The sequence below is a fragment of the Dermacentor variabilis genome, chromosome 1 (genome assembly GCF_050947875.1).
Source record: "Dermacentor variabilis isolate Ectoservices chromosome 1, ASM5094787v1, whole genome shotgun sequence".
Taxonomy (NCBI): Eukaryota; Metazoa; Arthropoda; class Arachnida; order Ixodida; family Ixodidae; genus Dermacentor; species Dermacentor variabilis.
This window is the reverse complement of record NC_134568.1, coordinates 226,973,389-226,994,720: the sequence shown is the minus strand read 5'-3', so window position 1 is coordinate 226,994,720 and position 21,332 is coordinate 226,973,389. Positions and strand designations below refer to the sequence as shown.

Here is a 21,332-nt window from a genome sequence, read left to right as displayed (position 1 = left end):
GGGTTAGAGCCTAGAGCCATCTAGAGCAGTGGCGTAGCTAGAAATTTATTTCGGGGGGGGGGGGGAGGGGGGATCTCCGCTGACAACAACCACTCCTCTCCCTCCCCCCCTCTCTCTCTCTCTCTCTCTATTGGGCGGCACGTTTCACCGCCTAAGAAATGTTATCGCACAGCGCAGGTTGCAGCTTCGCCTTTCGAAATAGATCAAGTATAGTTGTTAGACGCTCAAGGTGAGTGTCGAACGTTGGCGAGAAGACGATGACGTCATCGAGGTAGCAGAGGCATGTGGACCATTTGACACCTTGGAGCAAGGAGTCCATCACACGCTAAAAGGTGGCAGGGGCGTTGCATAATCCAAACGGCATTACTTTAAATTGGTATAGGCCATCAGGTGTCATGAACGCGGTTTTTTCTCTGTCCATGTCGTCAACAGCAATCTGCCAGTATCCAGAACGAAGATCAATAGAAGAGAAATATCTGGAACCGTGGAGGCAGTCAAGGGCATCGTCTATACGTGGGAGCGGGTAGACGTCCTTCTTAGTAATGTTGTTCAGATGACCGCAGTCTACACAGAAGCGCCATGTGCCGTCCTTCTTCTTAACCAACACCACAGGTGACGCCCAGGGACTCGAAGAAGGCTCAATAATGTTTTTATCTAGCATTTTGTTCACTTCACTTTGAATTACTCGGCGTTCCGACGCAAAAACTCGATACGATCGTCGGTGACTTGGCGTAGCACCGCCAGTGAGAATCCGATGCTTGACCGTGAGCGCCCGGCTTAAAGGGCGATCGTCGAAGTCGAAAATATCTCGATAGAACGATAACACTTGGCAAAGGTCTTCAGCCTGCGTAGAGGACAGGTCCGTCGCAACCATTTTCTTTATGTTGGGATCGGCGCCCGAGGCTGGCGCGAGGGGCCTGCGAAGCTCGCAAGAACCATCGGTTGATAACGCTGCCATATGATGGTCGCCGAGGCAATCCGACGTTGGCAAGGCAAATACCTTGCGGTAGAATTTGCTTTGCCAATCCAAAGTTAAAGATAGGTATGCGAGTGCAGTTCGCAGTAATAGTAAATATAGTGTGAGGCACGGTAACGTCATAATGTAGTGGAATGTCGGGCAGAGGAGTGACGAGGTACTCGTTATCAGGAACTGGTGGGGAAGACAACAGTTCAATAAAGGCTATTGACTTTGGCGGCAGGCGAAGAAAGCCGGTGGGGCGTAAGCGGCACTGGGGTGCATCAGAAGGTTCTGCGAGAATCGGCAACTCAAGGCGAAGGGTACTGGCAGAGCAGTCAATAAGGGTAGAATGCGCGGAGAGAAAGTCGAGGCCGAGAATTAGGTCGTGGGAGCAATGAGCAATCACGGTGAAGAGGACAGGAGTGTGGCGGCCGGCGATGCTGACACGTGCCGTACACATGCCGACGATAGGCACAGTACCGCCATCCGGAACGCGGACGACGCGTGTCGACGCTGGGGTGAGGAGCTTTTTGAGTAGTCGTCGGAAGGCAGCACTCATAATATAAAGATGTGTGCCTGTATTGATGAGTGCAGTGACAGGATAGCCGTCAACGTCAGTGTCAAGAAGGTTTTGATTCGTAGGTAACGTGAGCAGAGGATTTGAGGGCAGGGTCGACAACGTAGCTTCATCTCCAGAACCTGCAGTGCCTAGTTTTCCGGCTGGGTCCGGGAGGCGATGGGCGGCGAAGAGAAGCGGCGGGGTTGAGGCGAACGAGACTGATGGCGTCGAGGTGAGGGAGAGCGGCTGTAGCGAAGGTTCGGGGCAGGAGCATCAGCGGCAGTGGGTTCATGGCGGGTGGCATAGGGAACAGAAGGTCCAAAGGTGCGGGAATAAGTGGTGGTGTATGTCCGAGGAGGTGGTGGCCATCGGTTGCGGCAGTGACGAGCGACGTAGCCGTTGCGACAGCAGTGGAAGTAGATCGGCCTGTCATCAGGGGTATGCCATTCGGATGGGTTGCGGCGAGATATGGCAGAAAAGGACTGCCGGGGACGATGAGGGCCGGTAGAGAACTGGGGAACGCTGGGTTGATACGTTGAACACACGGAGTTCAGGCCCATGTTCTCAAATTTCTGTCTGACTACGGCCTGAATCATCGCAATCGTGGTTGCTGGCGGATCGGGAGGCGTCGCGAAGAAAGCTGGCGAACAGGCGGCCTCGAGCTCGCGGCGAACAATACGGGTGACATCGCCACAGGTGGTGGCCTGACGCAGTCGACCCTCATATGTCGACGTAGCAGCAGTGTTGGGTAGCCGCGTGATGTAGTGTGTGATACGGCGGCTCTTAGCTGGTTTAAGGCGACGGTATTCTTTAATGATGGCGTCGATTGTCGAGACGTTGCCGAAAACAAGCAAATTGAAAGCGTCGTCGGCGATGCCCTTTAGAACATGTGACACTTTATCTGCTTCAGACATAGTATCGTCAGCTTTGCGGCATAGAGCCAAGACGTCGAGGATGTATGAAACGTACGGCTCTGTAAATGTCTGAACAGGAGACGCAAGGGCCTTTCTCGCGGCAACCTTTCGGCCAGTGGGGTCGTCGAACAGTTCCCGTAGCGTTTCTTTGAAACTGTCCCAACTGGTTATCGCGCCGTGATGCGTCTGGTGCCACAGGCATCGGGTGCCTCCGAGATAAAAGATGACATTGGCGAGCATAATCGTTAGGTCCCACCTGTTATTAGCACTGGCGTGTTCATAGAGCTTGATCCAGTCGTCAACGTCCTGTCCCTCCAGGCCAGACAACACACCAGGGTCGCGATGTTGGGCAACCGTGACGTTTGGAGCAGTTGGACAAGCCGAAGCCGTTGCAGAGGCGGTCTCGTCACCGGGAGGCATGGTGACAAGCTCGATGTACCGACCACTTCGGAGTTCCGTGGTGACGACGGGGATCGCTAACCTCCACCAGAATGTTACGTGTAGAAAGACACAGACGAAAGAGGCTATTTACAGGCTATTTACACTGGAACCAGACAGCCAGGCCAACACTCGCCCGCGCCAAGGCACAGAGCAACTTCATCGTCGTTCTCGCGGCGGCTCGTCTCTTGAGTATCTCCCGATAATATCGTAATAATGTATATGCAAGTCGTACGCCACGCAAAGGCAAACTCCTAGCACTCCCCGGATACGAATTCTTTAACAACGAGGATGCACGTTTTTGTGTTGCCGAAACGACAATTTGCTTAATTTCTGACAAAAGTTTTTCATTGCTAAAGCGTGCAGACATTTCGCATCAAGTTATGCTATCATCCTTGTGCTATTTTTAAAAATGATGATTACGCGAAATTTCGCTTACGAATTGACGCATTTATATAATGTATGTCGATGACCTATAGCTGGAACATCTAAAAATGAACAGCGCTAAAAACAGGGCCAAACGAAAACAAGATAGCGCGCTATCGTTTGTCTTCTTCTTACAACCTATGTAACTGGGGAGATAACCGTTGTTTTCCAGCCAAATCTTCTAGCGAGTGGTACGGCCACGGCTTCGTACGCAAGAGGGCGGGCACTATTTTGCAAGTCGCCTATCACTCAATCGCACTTTCGGTTTAACAGGAAAGCTTTAAAGATTCAATATTTCATATACAGAAGCCTAAATTCACCCGCCATGTCACCTGTAAATATTAGTATTAGGTCCACTTGCACGTTTCATATTTATTTTTATTCTCTTTTTCTCCCTCTCTCCTAAGGAATCTTTTAATTCCATTCCTCATCCATATACAGAGTAGCATGCCAGCGGTTGTATACGCGCCGGCAAAATTCTCTGTTTCTAATAGAGTCTCTCTCTCTCTCTCTCTCTCTCTCTCTCTCTCTCTCAGCGTTGTGGGCATGGTATATTAGTCTAGATTTTAAAAACTTAGTGCCCTTCCACTCTGTGAAGAAGGATGACCAGCGATGCTGTGTATGTGGGCCCCTTAATGGCGAACTGCACCTCCGCCGCGGGTCGGCCCGGTATGGCACTATCTTCGGGATCGGCCCAAGTATGGGGAGGGCCTAACGACTGCGTCCCCTCCGCCGCGGGTCGGCCCGGCATTGCACTATCTTCGGGATCGGCCTACGTATGGGGGATTTTGTATCTATACGGACACGATCCTGGGGGAACTAGCAGTTAACAGCTTCGCTGTATAATACAGGAACGAAGCTTTGCGCTAGAACTTCGATAGTATTACATGATGCAAGTTTCACTCATTTTCGGTGACCTGCTGAGCAACCTGTTTCAAGTTATATTTCGAAGTAACTTGCGATCATGGTATTGCAGTCATCACGCGACTCATGTTATTTGATCGCACTCGGGAACTGATGAGGCAGACAATCCGACGCAGGGTTGCTTCCTGTTTAGAAGCCTTTGTAAAATTATGACATCAGTAGTTCGCAGTGAAATAAGGGCCAGTAGCTCCGAGAGATTTGGAAGCGTCGTGTCTCCTGACACCCGTCTATTCTGAAAATTGCCTAGATGTTTAGTTAGGATGGGCTCTCCGCAGCAAGCAGCACGTGAAACGACGGGGTAGGTGAGCCTCAGCTAGGCAACTGGCCACGGCCGTCTGGTGTTGAGCGATCGGGCATTGACGAGACGCTCTCCCTGTGTCCATAAATAACCGCCAACGTCGTTCTTGACACCTTTTATGCGCGTCCTCCCCTCCCCCCTCCTCGCATACATCACCCCATTCCCCTTAAAGTTATTTTCTGTTATTCATTGTCACACTCATCAACATTCACCGAGTTGTTGAACGACGTGGCGACCGCTAACATTTCTATATTTCTGTTTCTGCTTGGACTTCGAGGCCATTCAACCGACCTGCCCTCCCACCTGTTTGTTGTGACGGTTTCTCGGCTTCCCTGGTCCATGCAGTAACCCCGTCCTTGACATACTATTTTGCCGTGAGCAAATTAGCGTGCTGTAGGCCTTTCTTTTGTGTCCTGTCATGCCGTTTTCTTTCTTAACAGCGTGTACAAAGTAGCCTAACAGCAAGCTCTTCTGAAGTTTATTAACATAATGAAAGTGAGAGACAAAGGCAAGACAAAGAAGAAGAAAAATATGGAGGAGGCGGGGGTGCTTATTATGCATGTCTTGGACAAGAAGTAGCATTATTTCCGGAATGCTTTTCATCCGCGCAGCGTGGTCGACGATTGGGTCAAGTGCCTGATATGAGAAGCTCTTCGACGGCACGAAGACCTGGTGGGAAGCAACAATGCCTTCAAGTTTTCTGCACGCGCTGGTCCCATCTTTATCAGTGACTGGAATTTTTAGCGCTGATCCCCCCTGAGCAGTTATGGTTAACACGATCTGGAAGGAGGTAGAGGAGCGCCATGAGTCGGGCCGCAGTGTTCTGTACATGGGAGAGGGGATCGCCCCCATGACAACTCACCCCCTCGCCACCCTTTCAGTCCGCCACTAGCCCTCGCCTTGCTTTAACATACAAGCTATCTCTTTCATCCATATCGCTCTTCCGGAGAGCACCTCCTGAGTCTTCCTGTTCCGTGAGAAAGGGGATAAGAGGGGGGGGGGGGTCCGTCAGAAAATTTCGGAGGGGGGGTCCCCTTGCCTCCGCCCCCCCTGTCTACGCCAATGGCCTAGAGGGTTTCCAGAGACCCGGATAGCGTTTGGCCGCAAAAACGACTAAACGAAGCGGACGCAACGAATTGGCGCTCCGCTCAATCGGCTCGGCAGCCGAACCAGGACAGCAGTGTGACTTGCGCTGCTGGCATGATCGTTGTGCGCACGCACACTATAAGCACCCTATAGCATTGCTGCCGAGCTGCTGTGTCACTGGTCCCAGCGGAACTAACGGTAAACGTCAAGCTAACGTGGTGTATTATTTCATAGGCGGCAACGCTGACAGTTTCCCGGCGGTCTCATGTATTGCATCATCGAGGGACGACACCTGCATGCCGGAGTTCATCGTACCGGCGTCGTGCCAAGCCTGGTGCATGCTTCTTGCGGCGCAGCAGTGGTTGTCTCTCGCGTGTTGCGTCGCACCCATGTCGCCTCCGCGTATTGTTCGCCGCGCGAGGAACTCGAGTGGAACGCGAAACCTTGCTGTCGCTTTCAATGCTTGGCCCTTTGGGCGAAATTGCCAAATCTTTTAATGCTAGGTATAATTAGTTAATGATCGGTTTATGGAAAGGATACCTAGAACGCATTTATTTATATTTCGAACCATGTTTTGATAATGCATTTGCAAGCCTCGGATGTTAGATTACTCAACAGGTGGTACAGTTAATTTCGTGTCCGGTGCATGAACTTCTAAAGTGTGTATTATACCGGACGAACTAATGAGTAATGAAGTGTAATGATGCGTTTCAAGTTCATGTGCCTATATACGTCTATTATAGAGCATCATCGCCCCCCCCCCCCACACACACACACTCCTCTCCTTACCTCTTCCTTTTTTTTTTCGTCGCTTTAGGATGCTACGAGTTTTATCAACCGTCAAGGCTCTGTTTGGTCCAACACCACCTAGAAAGCGCAAGGCCTTTTCACTCTGATCCATGACGTCATGTTACCTGGCCCGACAGCCATAGAATCTAATGGGGATGCTCCCGAGTAGGCAACAGTGATTCACCGCTTTCGTCACGCCAGCCTTGTCAATGGAAATATCGGGCCAGGTAGCGTGACGTCATGGATTGGGGTAAGCGGGTCTTGTGCTATCTAGTTGGTGTTGGTTTGGTCTCGCCACGCAGGAGGCGACTACCGACGACAGCTTCCTCCTCGTGAAGGCGGTGCTGAAACTGCGCGTCACCAGCAGACGATCCGTGTGGGAGTCGATGAGTCTGTAGCATCCCCGGAAGCAGAAGCAAACAACGTTCTCACGCCGCATTGTTTGCCGCGGGCTTCGGCCATTCTCAGTTTCTTGTCTTATCTCTTCTTTGTTCTTGTGGTTGTGCCATGTTCTGCTGTAGAAAGGGCGCTTATAGCTCGGATCGCGTGCGTTGCCGTTCAAGTTACCGCGCCATGCTCTCCCACGGATAGACGCACGTGTCTCTCTCACTCGCTCGTGCGGCTTCGCTTTTCTTATATAACGCGCACGCGGCCAGTTGTCCAGACGCACACGTGAAGCGAGCGCGGCGCTTGTGCGGCTCAATTCGCCATCATCTGCACTTAGGCGCTCTCCCGATGCAAGCGAGTCGTCCAGCTCTCAGCACGACCTTCCAGGAAAGGTGATACTTGATCATTATTGTGACTGGTCTTGACCGCGGCTGGGATGAAAGGAAGCATGATGTGCAGCATGCCGCGTTGCAGTAGCCGCGTTTACACAAATTCGGCAGTATAGCGTATCACATTTCTTAGTACATTACACTAGCCATATATTTGCATGTGCATGGCGCATTCACCTTTGTTGGAAACATGCTCGAACCTGTTTTCGGCGAGTGCGTTCCGCGGTGAGTCGAGCAGGAGAGCACACGACTGCAGCCTTCTCGCCTTTCCCCTTTCCCTCGATGGGATACGCCAGCGCTTACAGGCATCGCGTGAGTTGATTTATCCGTGCCCTCTCCTGGCGCATTAATGGGATTCCCCTTACTAGCTCATTACCGCCATTTACATGGACGCGATGCGCCACTGTCGCATCCATCGGAATGCGGCTGGTGTCGCTTACCAATATACGTGTGGCTGAAGTGGAAGCTATCGAGGCATGCTCTGGCGCTCCGTGGGCTATCATGATTGGCTCACGCCAGTTGTAGCTTCCGCACGAGTGCCATAATTATTGTTTTATATTTATATAGTTATTAATATATGTCCACAAATACCTCTGCGCTGTCTCTTCTGCGCGTGCAATGAAAAAGTGGGGAGGATTAACGCTAAATCACTGTCTCAGCGGTGGGCTAGTGGCCGCGAGATCTGGTTTTATAGGTGGCTGCACCGTCGCGCGTTAATTTGGATGAGCGGTCGGTAGCGCGCATTGAAATGTACACGGCGGCGCTTCGCTGTGGACGATTTGGGCCGATTGTTTGATAGTGAAACGCGCTGACTGCAGTGAAGTGATAATATATCGCCTTCCAATGCCACATTTTTGCACTTAAAGGGACAATCTAAAGCAAAACACTAAGCTAGTTCAGACGGATGAAGTATTGTTTGAGAACTCTATTGTCGTTAATTTCGCGAAAGAGAGAGGGAGATAGAGAAATTGCTCGATATACGAACGCGATTCGATTCGCTGCCTTGTGTAGTTGGTGTTGGTGTACGCCTTAAAAAATGACGGCCTGACGTCATTTTGACGGTTAAATGCTTGGAAATAGAGCTGCCAAGATATTTTCTGTCATTTACTGCAGCGCTTTTTACAGTGATATATGTATACTGCTCTTCTCTCTCTGTCTTTCTCTTTTTTCAAGCGCAACAAAATTTTACGGGGCCCTTATAGCATCGCTCGAACTCTAGTCTGCAATGCTCGCGGAAAAACATAACATTTCAACTCTTGCAATGACTCTGACGTTTGGTCTGTTTCGTTAGGAATGACGTCTCAGAGCGAATTGCGCGCGGATTCGTCTCTCTTTACGTAACGACTTACTCTCTGATGATGATGATGATGATGATGATGATGATGATGATGATGATATACGGGGTTTATTGGCGCAAGGGCCGGGGATGGCCAAAGAGCGCCAGAGCTACTCTCTATAACACTTCAAGACATCAATCGTCGCGACCAGCGCGCTGTCCATACGTAGATGACTCGGTTCTCAGCCGTTGTATTGTAGGGGTGCCTTTTCCTATGATAATGCCTTTTTGCGCTTTTCGCTCTTTGTCAGTGGACAGAGCGACGCTCCGCCCGCGTTATCAACGGGATCAGCCGGCCGTGAACGGTGCGTAATAAGACTGGCATTGAATCGAGCGGAAGGCATCGCTACAAAATAACGGCGGCCCTGGTGCCATTCGCGTGCCGTGCATTGTAAGAGTTGGGGTCGGGCATGTCAAAAGGGGTAGGCTGTCCCATGCCGTTGTCCGACTCACCCACGCTAAGGACGTTGTTGAAGGGAGGAACGTGTCCTCATCAAGAACTAGGAGTACTGGGTTTATTTACAATATCTACATGAGGAGGGGAGAACGTTACACCTCATCAGTCTAGCATGACTGAAGTTAAACACTCCAGGCCGAAAAAGCTCGCTTAAAGCCCCTCTGTCCTCCCTAGATTCCTAGGCTAGGAACAACTGCCGCCCCCTCCGTCCAATCGGAGCGTCCAAAGTCATCGGAGGACCCGCGTTGAGGGCGAGGGTTCACACAATCACTTCCGCACCTTTTTTCATTAAACACACAGAAAGGAGAAGAGCTTCGTAGACGGGGATTGCCACGCTTGACTCAAGCTGGCGCGTCTTGGTTCCTGGGATGAACCCGCAGTTGGCTGTGCCGTCTGTCAAACGACCGTGGCGGTTACCGGAGTCCGTGAGGGAACGCCTTAGAACATCCCCTTCCAGAAGTTTTCTTGCTACCATTGGTCCGTGAACCTTCCCGAAGCGATCCATCGTAGTGGTGCGGGAGAGGCTAGGAGGTCGCTATCCCCTCTGGAAGATCGTAAGAACATGCACACACGGCGCCAACAGGCAAATGTGCTCACGTAACCTTAAAATACTGACGTCATACACTAATGGGCGTAAGAGGCTGGCCCTGTGCGACGCTGTATGTATAGCTCTATCGTCACCTATGTGGCATGACAATACACACACATACGTAACCATCTCACTAGATTGCCGCCGAATGCTGGCGTTCTTTGTACTTGTCTATCCGTACTCGAACAGAAGGAAGGGAAAAAAATGAATCCTGGGCCGGTATAATGTACCGATGCCTTCCGTTCGATTCTATGCCACTCTTATCCTCAACTGTGGTCAACTCTCGACCGCTCACACCACACCATCTCCTCCAGCTAGAAGCTGAACTCCTAATGCCTGAACACTTTCGATTTCCTGACGGAAGAGATGCGCTACTCTTTCAATTCCCGGTCAACACGAAAAACGCAATGATCGTCTTCTAAGAATGAGATAGCTAGAAGATGCCTACACTGTCAACAACTGCTAAGCCATTTCTGGAAGCGGTGGAGAAACGAATATTTCTTATTTCTGCGTTCAACGCAGTAGTTCTGCGGAAACCCGCAAGGTGGAGAGAAGTAATGAATGAAGGGAAAATCAGACATCCACCCGTTCGAGGCAATTGCTACAAAGGAAACCCATACGGGTTCCTCGAAAGAAAAGCCTCATAGTTGAAGGAAAATTCGTCCTGGTCCCCATTTATTCATTTCTGCGTTCAGCGCACACATCCAGCGATACAGTCGACCGTACAATATCAGTCGACGATGTGCTCGTCCACCGCGTCAAGTCTCCTTGTTAAATGTGGAAGAGCACAAGAGTGACAGAAATTGTGGCGTGACGTGGCGGTAACGCTATAGGGCTGGCATGGCTAAGCTGCCCAACGGATCCACCAGGCGGAGACCTCGGTGCAGCTTCTTTACCCATTCGCGCTCTCTGATGACGACGACGACGACGACGATGATGATGATGATGATGATGATGATGATGATGATGATGATGATGATGATTGACAACCCCTTCGAAACGCGGCGGTGACAAATAGTCACCTAGCCTGCTGGGGCTATTCAGGTTATCCATACACGCGTATCAGTGTAGCATTTTGCCTATATCTCCTTAATCTTTTTATCTCTTCCTTAAAACCTCTATATCTACCTTGTATAGTTGCCTGTGCATGTAATGGATCCGCTCCTATTAATCTCTTCAACGTGAAGAGAGCCCCACGAAGGCGGCGAGTTTGTGAATATTACGGCTGCCCTATAGCGAACCGTAAACTGGCAGTTCATTTGAAGAAGAACTACGCTTGACAAAAGCCGCTTGCGACAGCACGGAGAAGGTGGTTCTTTTTTATTTCTTTGACGCAATGTCTTCATTTTGTCTCAATAGTCATAATGTAAATATAATTCATTGTGTTCCCGCTTCCTGTGCGGACCTTACGGCGAATATTTCAAAGTTCGAATACGAATCGAATATGCAATTCAATTCGCGTTCCATTCAAAAATTCATTATTCGAGATTGTCGAATATTCGTTTCTTTTGAATATATAAGAGATAACAACACGTGTGGAAGTCTCACAGGAGAGAGAGCGATGAAAGTGAGCAATGTTCGGAATGATTCTGCTGCATGAGAGCTGCGGTTGCTGCGTATGCAGGGGCAACAGTTCCTGAACGAATGCACAAGGCAGAGAACTTCTGGTCCCGTCATGTCCCGTCATTCATTATGAATGCCTCACGTTTAGGCTGCCTATATGCACACGTATTATCTTGATTTAAGCAAAGAAACTTATTATTTGGCCACTCGCACCAAGTTTACGTGAAATTAGAATGATGTGCGGCGCTATAATATCATATTTATCTCCTTGAACCAACTAAACATCGTACATGCATCTGATGATGTGTCATTGTCCCACCCTCGCCTGCCTACTGTAATTGTCGCGGTGCACCAGATAACTGAGAGCAGTTGTTTCTCATTTACCAGCTTCTCAGCTGACCAGACGTTGCGAGCGACGTTACATACATTTAAATATTCCTGTAAATAATCCGTGTAATTAATGTCATTAGGAACAAAAGGACGTCAATTATATTTTACTGCGTTTAGAAATAAAATTTTCATTATTCGTTTCTATATACGGAGGAAGTTTTTCTAGAATATTCGTATTCGATTCGATTCGAAAATTGAGCTATTCGAACCTCCCTACCAGACATCCCTTACAATAGGTTCTTTTTTTCTTCTTTTCTTTGTGTCTTGTTGCTGAGCGACGGAGCATTTGTTTACCGCTCCTCTGTTCAGTGTTTTCGCGTTTTCCACTCGTCACTTCGAATCAACTTGTTCCGTGGCCGTTGGCTCCCCCCCCCCCCCATGTTGCTCCGCCATCACTAAAAAGAAAGATATAAAGCATTGAACTGAATCGAATGATTCAACGGGAAGTTCTCGAAAGCGTCGGGTTTTCTCCAGGATGCCCACGAGAACTTTTGTCGTAATCCTGCGCGGAACCTGAACTGCGGAACTAGCCGCAGTTGCATAGATGGCGGGTCGAGAGAATGCGCAACCGATGGCGAGAATTCAGATCTGTTCCACTTCTCCAATGTCATACGGTGAGCTAGCTTGCTTTACTGTTGGGGTCCGTCAGTCCTCGATAAAGGTACAGGACAAGGTTTGTTCTTCCGTGTGCTTTCCTTTCGTAAACCATCAGATGGTGGCACTGTCCGTAAGCCGAGACCATTTACAGAAACTTCCAGCTCGGTACTCTTTGACGAGAATCTCATCAGCGAATACCTTAGGCATCTGAGGCCTCCTTCATCCTGTGGCTTTGATGGCATCCCGGCCACCATTACAAAAGCTTGCGACAGTATCTTTGGACCTGTGGTGACATCTTTAATAACTGTCTCAATAATTCCACTTCTCCGCGTGCTTCGAAAACCGCTCGCGCTTTTCCTGTCTTTAAATCCGGTGCCAGAAAGGATGTCACGAACTAGGGGCCGATTTCCATTCTTTCTGCCATTTCCAAGCTTTTCGAATTAGCTATTCACAGTACATTGTTGTTAAGTGTAAAAAAATTTCTTGTTTCAAATCAGCACGGATTTCTTTTTGCACTGCTCAACGACTACCGACCTAGTCAGCTTTATGATGCAGGTTTCCACTCCCGTCACGCAAAGGGGTCAAGGTCATGCTGTGTACTGCGACCTCAACAAAGCCTTTGGCGGGGTCAGTCATCCCATTCCGCTCGAAAAGTTTGCGCACTGCGGTGTTGAAGCTGCTATTGTAGCTCTACTATGCAGCTATCGCCTCGATTGGTCTTTCTTAATGAACGACAATGATTAACCTTCTTTTGTCTATACGGCATCTATTGGTGTGCTCTAAGGTGCCGTGTTAGGCCGCTTCTATTCTTAATTTTCATCAACGACGTTTCGTCAGCGATCCAGAAATCTTCGTGTCTTGTTTATGCTGACGACATCAAAATATTTAAAAAGATACACAGTAATGAGGATTGCCGCATTCTGCAGTCCGACCTATCTTCATTCTCTGAATGGTGCCAATTAGACGGGCTCATTCTAAATTCATCCGGGACAAAAATTATGTCCTTATTCGTGTTAAACTTAGTGTTGTCTTCCCTCATTCTGTTGGTCGTACAGTGTTGAACAGGGTTTTTGAAGTAAGCGATCTCTATGTGCTTTTTGATAATACGTTAAGCTTTTCCGCCCAATGTCTGCGCGTTTTTCACATCCATATGTCTTCTATTACTTGAATACGCCTCTATGGTGCAGAATGACAGAAGCAATTCAAATAGCATACTTATTTATTAACTTATTTATTTCAATTTTTTTCTACTATATATGTAACTATAAAGGGCTGGGATAACGCAGCACGTTTATTCTAATTACCCGCCGTGGTAGCTCAGTGGCTATGGTGTTGGGCTACTGAACACGAGATCGCGGGATCGAATCCCGGTTACGGCAGCCGCATTTCGATGGGGGCGAAACGCGAAAACACCCGTGTACTTAGATTTAGGTGCACGTTAAAGAACCCCAGGTGGTCGAAATTTCCGGAGCCCTCCACTACGGCGTGCCTTATAATCAGAAAGTGGTTTTGGCACGTAAAACCCCATAATTTAATTTTTTAAACTTTTATTCTAGTTCTCTCCCCATTCGCGCTTCGCCGGCGGTGTGAGCGGCACTCTGCCCACGTGATCACCAAGATCGGGCGTTCGTAAGCAGCGAGTGATCAGAAATGATTAGAGTGAAAGGAATCCTTACCTTGTACCAGCCAAGGTGTAGAATGTCACCAAAGAAAATAAAGAAAGTATGACACCGCTGCTGTCGCAATATAGCCGTGCTCTCGCCGGGTATTTTTCGTATGGCTAACCGTACATTCACTTTCATGCGCACACCATCTAGCGCACATGTGCCAAAAACATTACCGTTTGGAAGTTAAGGCCAAATGGGACATCGACCACTACGGCGCCATCTTTCGGCGGTGGTTGCTATGCCCTGAGTTAAAAGGGATCAGGACCACTCACTTACTTATTAAGCAGTGGCGTCTTTCAATGAAACCAATTTCACAAAAGTTGACGGCAGAGCGCGCTTCTTGATGCTCCCAAATTACTCAATGGAATAATGTATAGGATGCTTTCGCACTGTGCGCCAAGTCTGGCTTTTTTCCTGAAGCTCTTCAGGGTTCGACGGTCACTTTTATGCGAAGCTCAAGCGTGAAAATATATTGAAACTCTAGCTGTCACTACAGTGATTAATATTTCTAGACATATTTCTAGTGATATACTATCACTAGAAAATCATTCTAGTGACGCATGTATTAAGACTCACCCTTGGTACGTGTCAAGTTTGACGTCATTCTGCGAAGGCAATGACTATGAGGTTCGAATGCCCAGTACTTGGCAGAGAAATTCTGCGGTGAAGCAACATCACAGGTGTATGTGCCTTTTATGCGTCCGAGAACACGTGAAAATTGTAGAGCTTTTATGTAAAGTAGTCTTTCTGGTAGGCGGAAAATGACAAGCAGCCAAAATGCTGCAGGGCAAACACCTCCTTTCAAGCGAGAATATTTTCCTCCAAAGCGTCGAATTTGCTGCGAGCTTGTGCGTGAATAAGCTTGGTTTCGTAAATAAGCTTTTTATTCAGCTAAAAAAAAAGAAGAAAAGCAGAGCCTCTATAGCAGATTGCGATAGGTTGCCCTGACATTTATCGATCGTCACATAACTAAAAACTATAATGAACCGGATAATCCGGGTCACTAGAAGTCAGCAATGCCTTGTAGACGCAAATAAGAAAAACGAGCAAGCTAAATGCACAAGTAGCGATAACTGAGCGCGTCGGAATTTGTTCAAGATCTGTAAGCGTAACAATCAGACACAGACGAAAAAAAAAAGAGCGCCTGTAATCATCTTTCTGCCTGGGTCTAGTTGTTGCGCTTACAGATCCTGAAGCTAAATGCATTTTTCTATGTAAAGTGTAAAAATCCTCCAGAAACGGTGCGTTTCTTATCAAGTTCCACTCGCCGCTATGATCATCAACAGACAATAGGAACATCTTACAGCGAAACATCAAAAATTTTACCTTAGTAATGGTACTCTTGTCATCCTATGAGATAAATCCGGTTATTAAAGGTGCATTTTGAAGGTAATAGCGAAACATCGCCTCAGTCTGATTGAAACACAAGTTTGCCACTGATGCGCAAAGCGTTTGTGCAATGCACTGGAAGCAACAGTAATACAGGGGTGAGCCGTCAACTAAGGAGATAAAATGAGTTCCTATGCAAATAATAAAACCCCTGCAGGGGCGTCTGCGCAAGCAGGTGTTTGGTGTGTTGCGACACCACGTACCCGAGTACACGAGGGTTGGACCCTCCCGCGTGTAGCCGTGCGCGGCTTAGCCGTGTCCGGGGAAAGGGGGATCCTGGGGGTTGAGCCGATGCCGGGTGTTCGGACCGTTAAGGCCCCCAGGCTGAGGCAACACACCTCTTTGGTCTCTGCTTCACGTAGACGGCACCTCCAGGCTGACCCACGGGGGGGAAATCGGCAGTCGCCTTTTCTTGTCCCCCTCTTCGATCTTTTTCTTTCTCTCCAACTTTCCCATCTTTCCTGTCTTCTACTCACTTCTTGTTTCTTCCTTTCCTGGCGGCTAGGGTTAACCTTTGTGTGGCTAACTACCCTGAGTTATGCCATATTGGGTTATAGCTGCAGTATACAGCTGGCGTGGGCAGGGCTTGCTTGCAAGCTCCTGTCCCGTCCCCTCGTCGGGCGGCTGGTACCGCGACCGAAAAAGACAATTTTTATGGCTAGCTCTTTTGCTTCAAGCGATCGCGCTCCTAACAAGAGGGGGCGCCACCGATGTCACTGCCCAGTTCTTCGTGAAGAACAAAAGCAACTTTCCGAAATTCCACGTGATACATAGTGAACATTGAGAAATTACTGCACGACATGTCTCTCCTTTCAATGTTACGAGGACCCTAACCGACACCATTGGACAAGGATATAAAATAATGAAACTAGCAGATGGGGACCTCCTTTTGGAATTGTACCAACATCAGTACGAGAAAATTTCAGGAGTAAGAGCCTTTGGTAACATTCCCATAGGTGTCAGCCCTCACAGATCATTGAATACCGTTCGTGGCGTCATTTCTGACGATGACCTAAACAAGACCGAACAAGAACTCCTAAACGTACTAAAAGAACAAAATGTCACAGATGTGTACAGAATAAAGATCAGACGGGAAAACAAGGAAATCGAAACAAAGCACTTCGTCCTAACGTTCGCATTGAGCATACTGCCTGACTCTGTGGAGGTAGGCTACACCAATCTGAAACTCCGACCATACATACCCAACCCGCGACGCTGTTTCAAATGCCAAAGGTACGGCCACGGCTCACAGAGCTGCCGGGGCCGAACCACATGCGCAAAGTGTGCTTCCCATGACCACCCTTCAGACAACTGCGAAGTTGAATTACACCATTGTATAAACTGCGAGGACAGTCATCCTGCTTATTCGCGTGCCTGCCCAACGTGGAAACAAGAAAAAGAGATTATCACACTCAAAGTAAAAGAAAATATCACTTTCAGGGAAGCGCGGAAGCGACTTTCATCGGTGCAAAATAAAAGCTATTCCGTTGTGCTGCAACAGGGCGCGGCAACACAGCGGCCTTCAGAGCCTGCCCAGGTGACACATAGTGAGGCTCGGGCAGTGACTCCAGCACCCACAGTGGACGCAGCTAGCGTTGCGACACTGCCTCAAAAGCAAGCCATGCGGACCCCCAGGTCAGCAGGCTCCAGGGCCCCTCCCCACACAGCGAGGCCCAACTTGAACGTAACCGTGCGTCCAGCACGGACGCCCAGCGTATCTGAGGATACAACGGACACAAGTCAAGGAAGCCCTGTACCGTCGACGTCGGGTGAACAGCGGGGCTCCTTGGATCGCCACAAAAAAGAGGCTTCGAATCAAGGGGCCTGAAAACACAACTTAGATCCTCTTTCACTCCACAAATATAATACAAAATGGCTTTCGTACACTGGAATTGCAGGGGACTTTTACACAACATAAATGACATAAAAGACATACTGACCACACTCTCACCCGTGGCCCTGTGTCTCCAAGAAACAAACTTAGGTTCCAAACATGAAAACATACTCAAAAAGTATAAAGTCTTCCGCCGCGACCGAGAGCACGCAAACAGGCTCTCAGGTGGCGTTGCTATTATAGTTAAAGAAGGGGTCGCAGTTAAAAAACATCATCTTAATACTAAATTAGAAGCTGTGACAGCCATCCTGCACACATTTAAAACAATTACATTATGCTGTGTATGCCTGGAGCCACATCTAGGAGTAACTATACATGAACTGGAACACCTTATAGAACAGTTACCATAGCTGTATTTGATAGTCGGAGATTTTAACGCGCACTCCAGCTTTTTGGGGTAGTGACAAAACCGATAAAAGGCGCCAAATTATTGAGGATCTCATACTGGAGTAATGACCTATGTTTACTAAACACTGGAAAACCAACCTATTGTTCACCTAGCTCAGGAAAAATGAGCTGCATCGATCTCTCCTTTTGTTCACACTATTTTCACTGAATTAAAATGGGACGTACTAGACAACCCATGTGGAAGCGATCGCCTACTTGTACTGATCAGCTTAAAATCCTCACCGGAAGTAATCCCAACAAAGCCAGAACGGTGGAAGCTCCATTTAGCCGACTGGGCCCTGTTTCAAGACAAAGCCAGCCTAGAAAAAATAGTGTCAGATAATCTCACCATAGACGAAATAAATGAACCTTTCACAAACTGTATTATTGACGCTGCACACCTAGCTGTACCTCAGTCCTCTGGAGTAGTAAGACAATATCACAAAATTTGGTATACACTAGAATGTAGGGAAGCGAAAAAAGAACAGAACAAAGCTTGGGGAATATTTCGCAGATACCCAACGGAAGAAAACGTTATAAGTTTTAAAAAAGCGAGAGCGAAAGCTTGATATATCCGCCGCAGCGCTGAAAGGTATTCATGGCAAAGCTACGTGTCCTCTATAAAGAGCTCATCCACATCAAAACAAATGTGGGAGAAGGTACGAAAGCTAAATAACAGCTATTCCCCATTCACAGTTCTACTTCTCACAGCCCCCGGTATACAGACAAGCATAGAAGAACAGGCAGACATAGTGGGTGACTATTTCTCGGCAGCTTCCAGTTCATCACACTATACAGAATCATTTCTAAAATTCAAAAACACAGCTGAGAAACAAAGACTACTGATAAATGGCAGCAGAAATGAACCATACAATACTTTCATTAAAGTTCAAGAAATCCATAGAGTACTGTCCGCTGGTAAACAAACTGCACCTGGCCCCGATAGAATACATTACCAAATGCTAGGCCATCTCTGAACATGCCCTAAAAGCCCTTTTAAATTTTTTAAACAAAATTTTGATATCAGGGAAGATGCCCGAAGAATGGAAGAAAGCTATAATTGTTCCATTTTTTGAAACCCGGAAAACCACCAACCTCCCCCAGTAGCTATAGGCCTATAGCCCTTACCAGCTGTCTTGCGAATTCCTTTGAAAATGTCCTCAATACTAGATTAACCTTCGTGCTAGAAACCCGTGAGCTGCTCGATATTCATCAATCTGATTTTAAAAAAGCATCCTCCACTAATGACCATCTAGTTCGTCTTGAAAACACAGTACGAGAAGCATTTATACACAAATAACACTACCTTGCTGTTTTTTTTTTTCGATTTAGAGAAGGCATATGACACAACCTGGAGGTTCGGGATTCTTAAAGATCTGGCCTACCTTGGCATCCACGGCAGGATGTTGAACTGCATAAAAGACTTTGTCTAACCGCTCGTTCCATGTACGCCTAGGCTCAATCCTGTCGAAAAATTTCGTTCAGGAAAATGGAATACTTCAGGGGTGTATTTTAAGCACAAAACTTTTTATTATAAAAATGAATTCCATTGGCAAAATAATCCCAAAATCTATTATGTATTCAGTATACGTCGACGATCTTCAGATAGCCTGCACGTCATCAAACATATCAACATGCGAAAGACAGGTACAGCTAACAATAAATAAACTAGCAACATGGTCAGACAGAAATGGTTTCCGCTTTTCTACATAGAAAACAGTGGTCATTCTATTTTCACTCAAACGAGGTGTACAGACAGACCCTACCCTACACCTGAACGAAACCGAATTACCTGTCCAAAACGAGCAAAAATTTCCAGGCCTCATTTTTGACAAGAAACTCACCTTCCTTCCGCACATCAACGCGCTGAAAAAGAAAGCATCTCGATCTCTGAACATACTTAGTCCTTTCACGCAAACACTGGGGTTCTGATAGGGTATGCCTCCTACACATTTACCGTTCTGTTATATGCTCCTGTTTAGACTATGGGTCCATAGTGTATGGCTCAGCAAGGAAGTCATATTTGAACCGCCTTGACCCAGTACATAATTTAGGTTTACGTCTTTCAACTGGTGCACACAGGACCTCTCCTATACACAGTCTGTATGTAGAAACCAATGAACCACCCCTTTCAGACAGAAGAACCATGCTTACATGCTCATACATCCTAAAAATTCGTTCACTACCGAAACACATCTGCTACCCAATAGTTACAAGGTGCCCATCACGAAGACTATTCACCAACACCCCAAGAAATAAGACCACTCCTTCTCCGCTTCGAGGAGAGATGCCGAGAACTAGATATAAGGGACACATTGCCTCAGATAGCCCGAAAACCCGATCCACTCCCACCTTGGCATTGGCAGCCTTCAGTGTGCGACTTTACATTAACACATCTTCAAAAGAAAAAGAAACACCACACGAACACATACTACAAGAATTTTCAGCATTAAACGAACAATACGCGGAATACACAGCGTTCTATACTGATGGCTCCAAATAAGCAGGATACGTTGGCCGCGCCGTGATACAAAACATTGGGGAAGAAACGGTACGCCTACCTCAGTGTGCCTCCATTTTTACTGCAGAGTGTTACGCAATCTCTCTAGCTGTAGAAGAAATAATAAATGAGAACATTGAAAACAGCATAAGTTACACAGATTCACTAAGCGTACTAACAGCACTTAACCCTAGAAATGCAATTACACCCTTAATCGGCGACATCCTACATAACATAAGAAGAACCACAAGACAAGGACACAACATAAAATTTTGCTGGGTGCCCAGTCACGTCGGAATCGGTGGCAACGAAAAAGCAGATGAATGTGCAACGAACGTTCGACATAAAAAAATCACCAAAACAAGAATTCCTTACAAAGACTGTACGAAATTAGTGCAGCATACACTGAGAAATAAATGGCAGACTACGTGAAATAATGAAGTAACAAATAAAGTACACCTAGTAAAACCTGTCATAAAAGAATGGAAGTCAGGCTCACACCGAGAACGCTTCATCAAAGTCATATTATGTCTCCTTCGCATCGGACACACGCACCTTACACACAACTTCCTCCTGACAAAACAAGACAAGCCTGGCTGTGAAAAATGCGGAAATGAACTTACTGTGAACCACATTTTAATAACACGCGTGCAACTCGAAACACTAAGGAAAAAATACTTTACTTCGTTTTATTATGAACATATTCCATTTCACCCAGCATTGATTTTAGGCGAAAATGCACTTGTCGATACCACACAAGTTATTAGCTCCTTACGAGAAGCAGGTATCATTGAAAAACTATAAATGAGCCTACCCACAACTTCATATTGGGATACACCTCACCCACCTTCTTATATTTGAGAAGAAGACTGAGGCCTTTAGTTTGTTGGGATCCTCAGAGTCCTTGCCGAGACAAGGATCGTCGTTGAGGTGACCCAACTTTTTAAAGAAATTTGACCTTGTGTTTGGCGCATGATAGCCTGAGTTGCTTATGCGTCAATAAACCCAACACAATACAACGCAACACAATGCAAATAATAAAACGAAGAACGCGATCTGCACACAGCAGACAATGAAAATATAGAATGACTACTTGCAAGGCGAGAAAAATGTTTGAGTGACATGTGGTGACTGCGCAGGCGAACTAAACACGATGTCCTCGATTGCTGGATGTGTCTGCAAAAACTCACTTGGATCAACTATATAGTGTGCGTTTCTCAAGAGTGATTGGTAGTAATGAGCACCATGGCTTCTTTAAACGTTTCCGATCAGTTATTAGCTATTATGATTCGATTTGACGCCGGTCCACCATTCCACATCTTAGTTTCCACTGCTTTAAGATGGCTCAAGCAAACGCTGTCCTTTAGGTAAAGGAAGATGTTACGTACACCCTCA

General features: G+C 47.4%; 1 protein-coding gene across 1 annotated transcript in view; it reads left to right on the top strand.

Annotated features, from left to right (window-relative positions):
- Window positions 1-7,071: 7,071 nt before the first annotated feature.
- LOC142558001 (ubiquitin-conjugating enzyme E2Q-like protein 1) overlaps window positions 7,072-21,332 on the top strand; it is a 197,915-nt gene continuing 183,654 nt past the window's right edge. The window contains exon 1 of the mRNA XM_075670179.1: window positions 7,072-7,171. The gene's annotated coding sequence lies outside the window, so the exon portion shown is untranslated. The remainder of the gene's footprint in view (window positions 7,172-21,332) is intronic.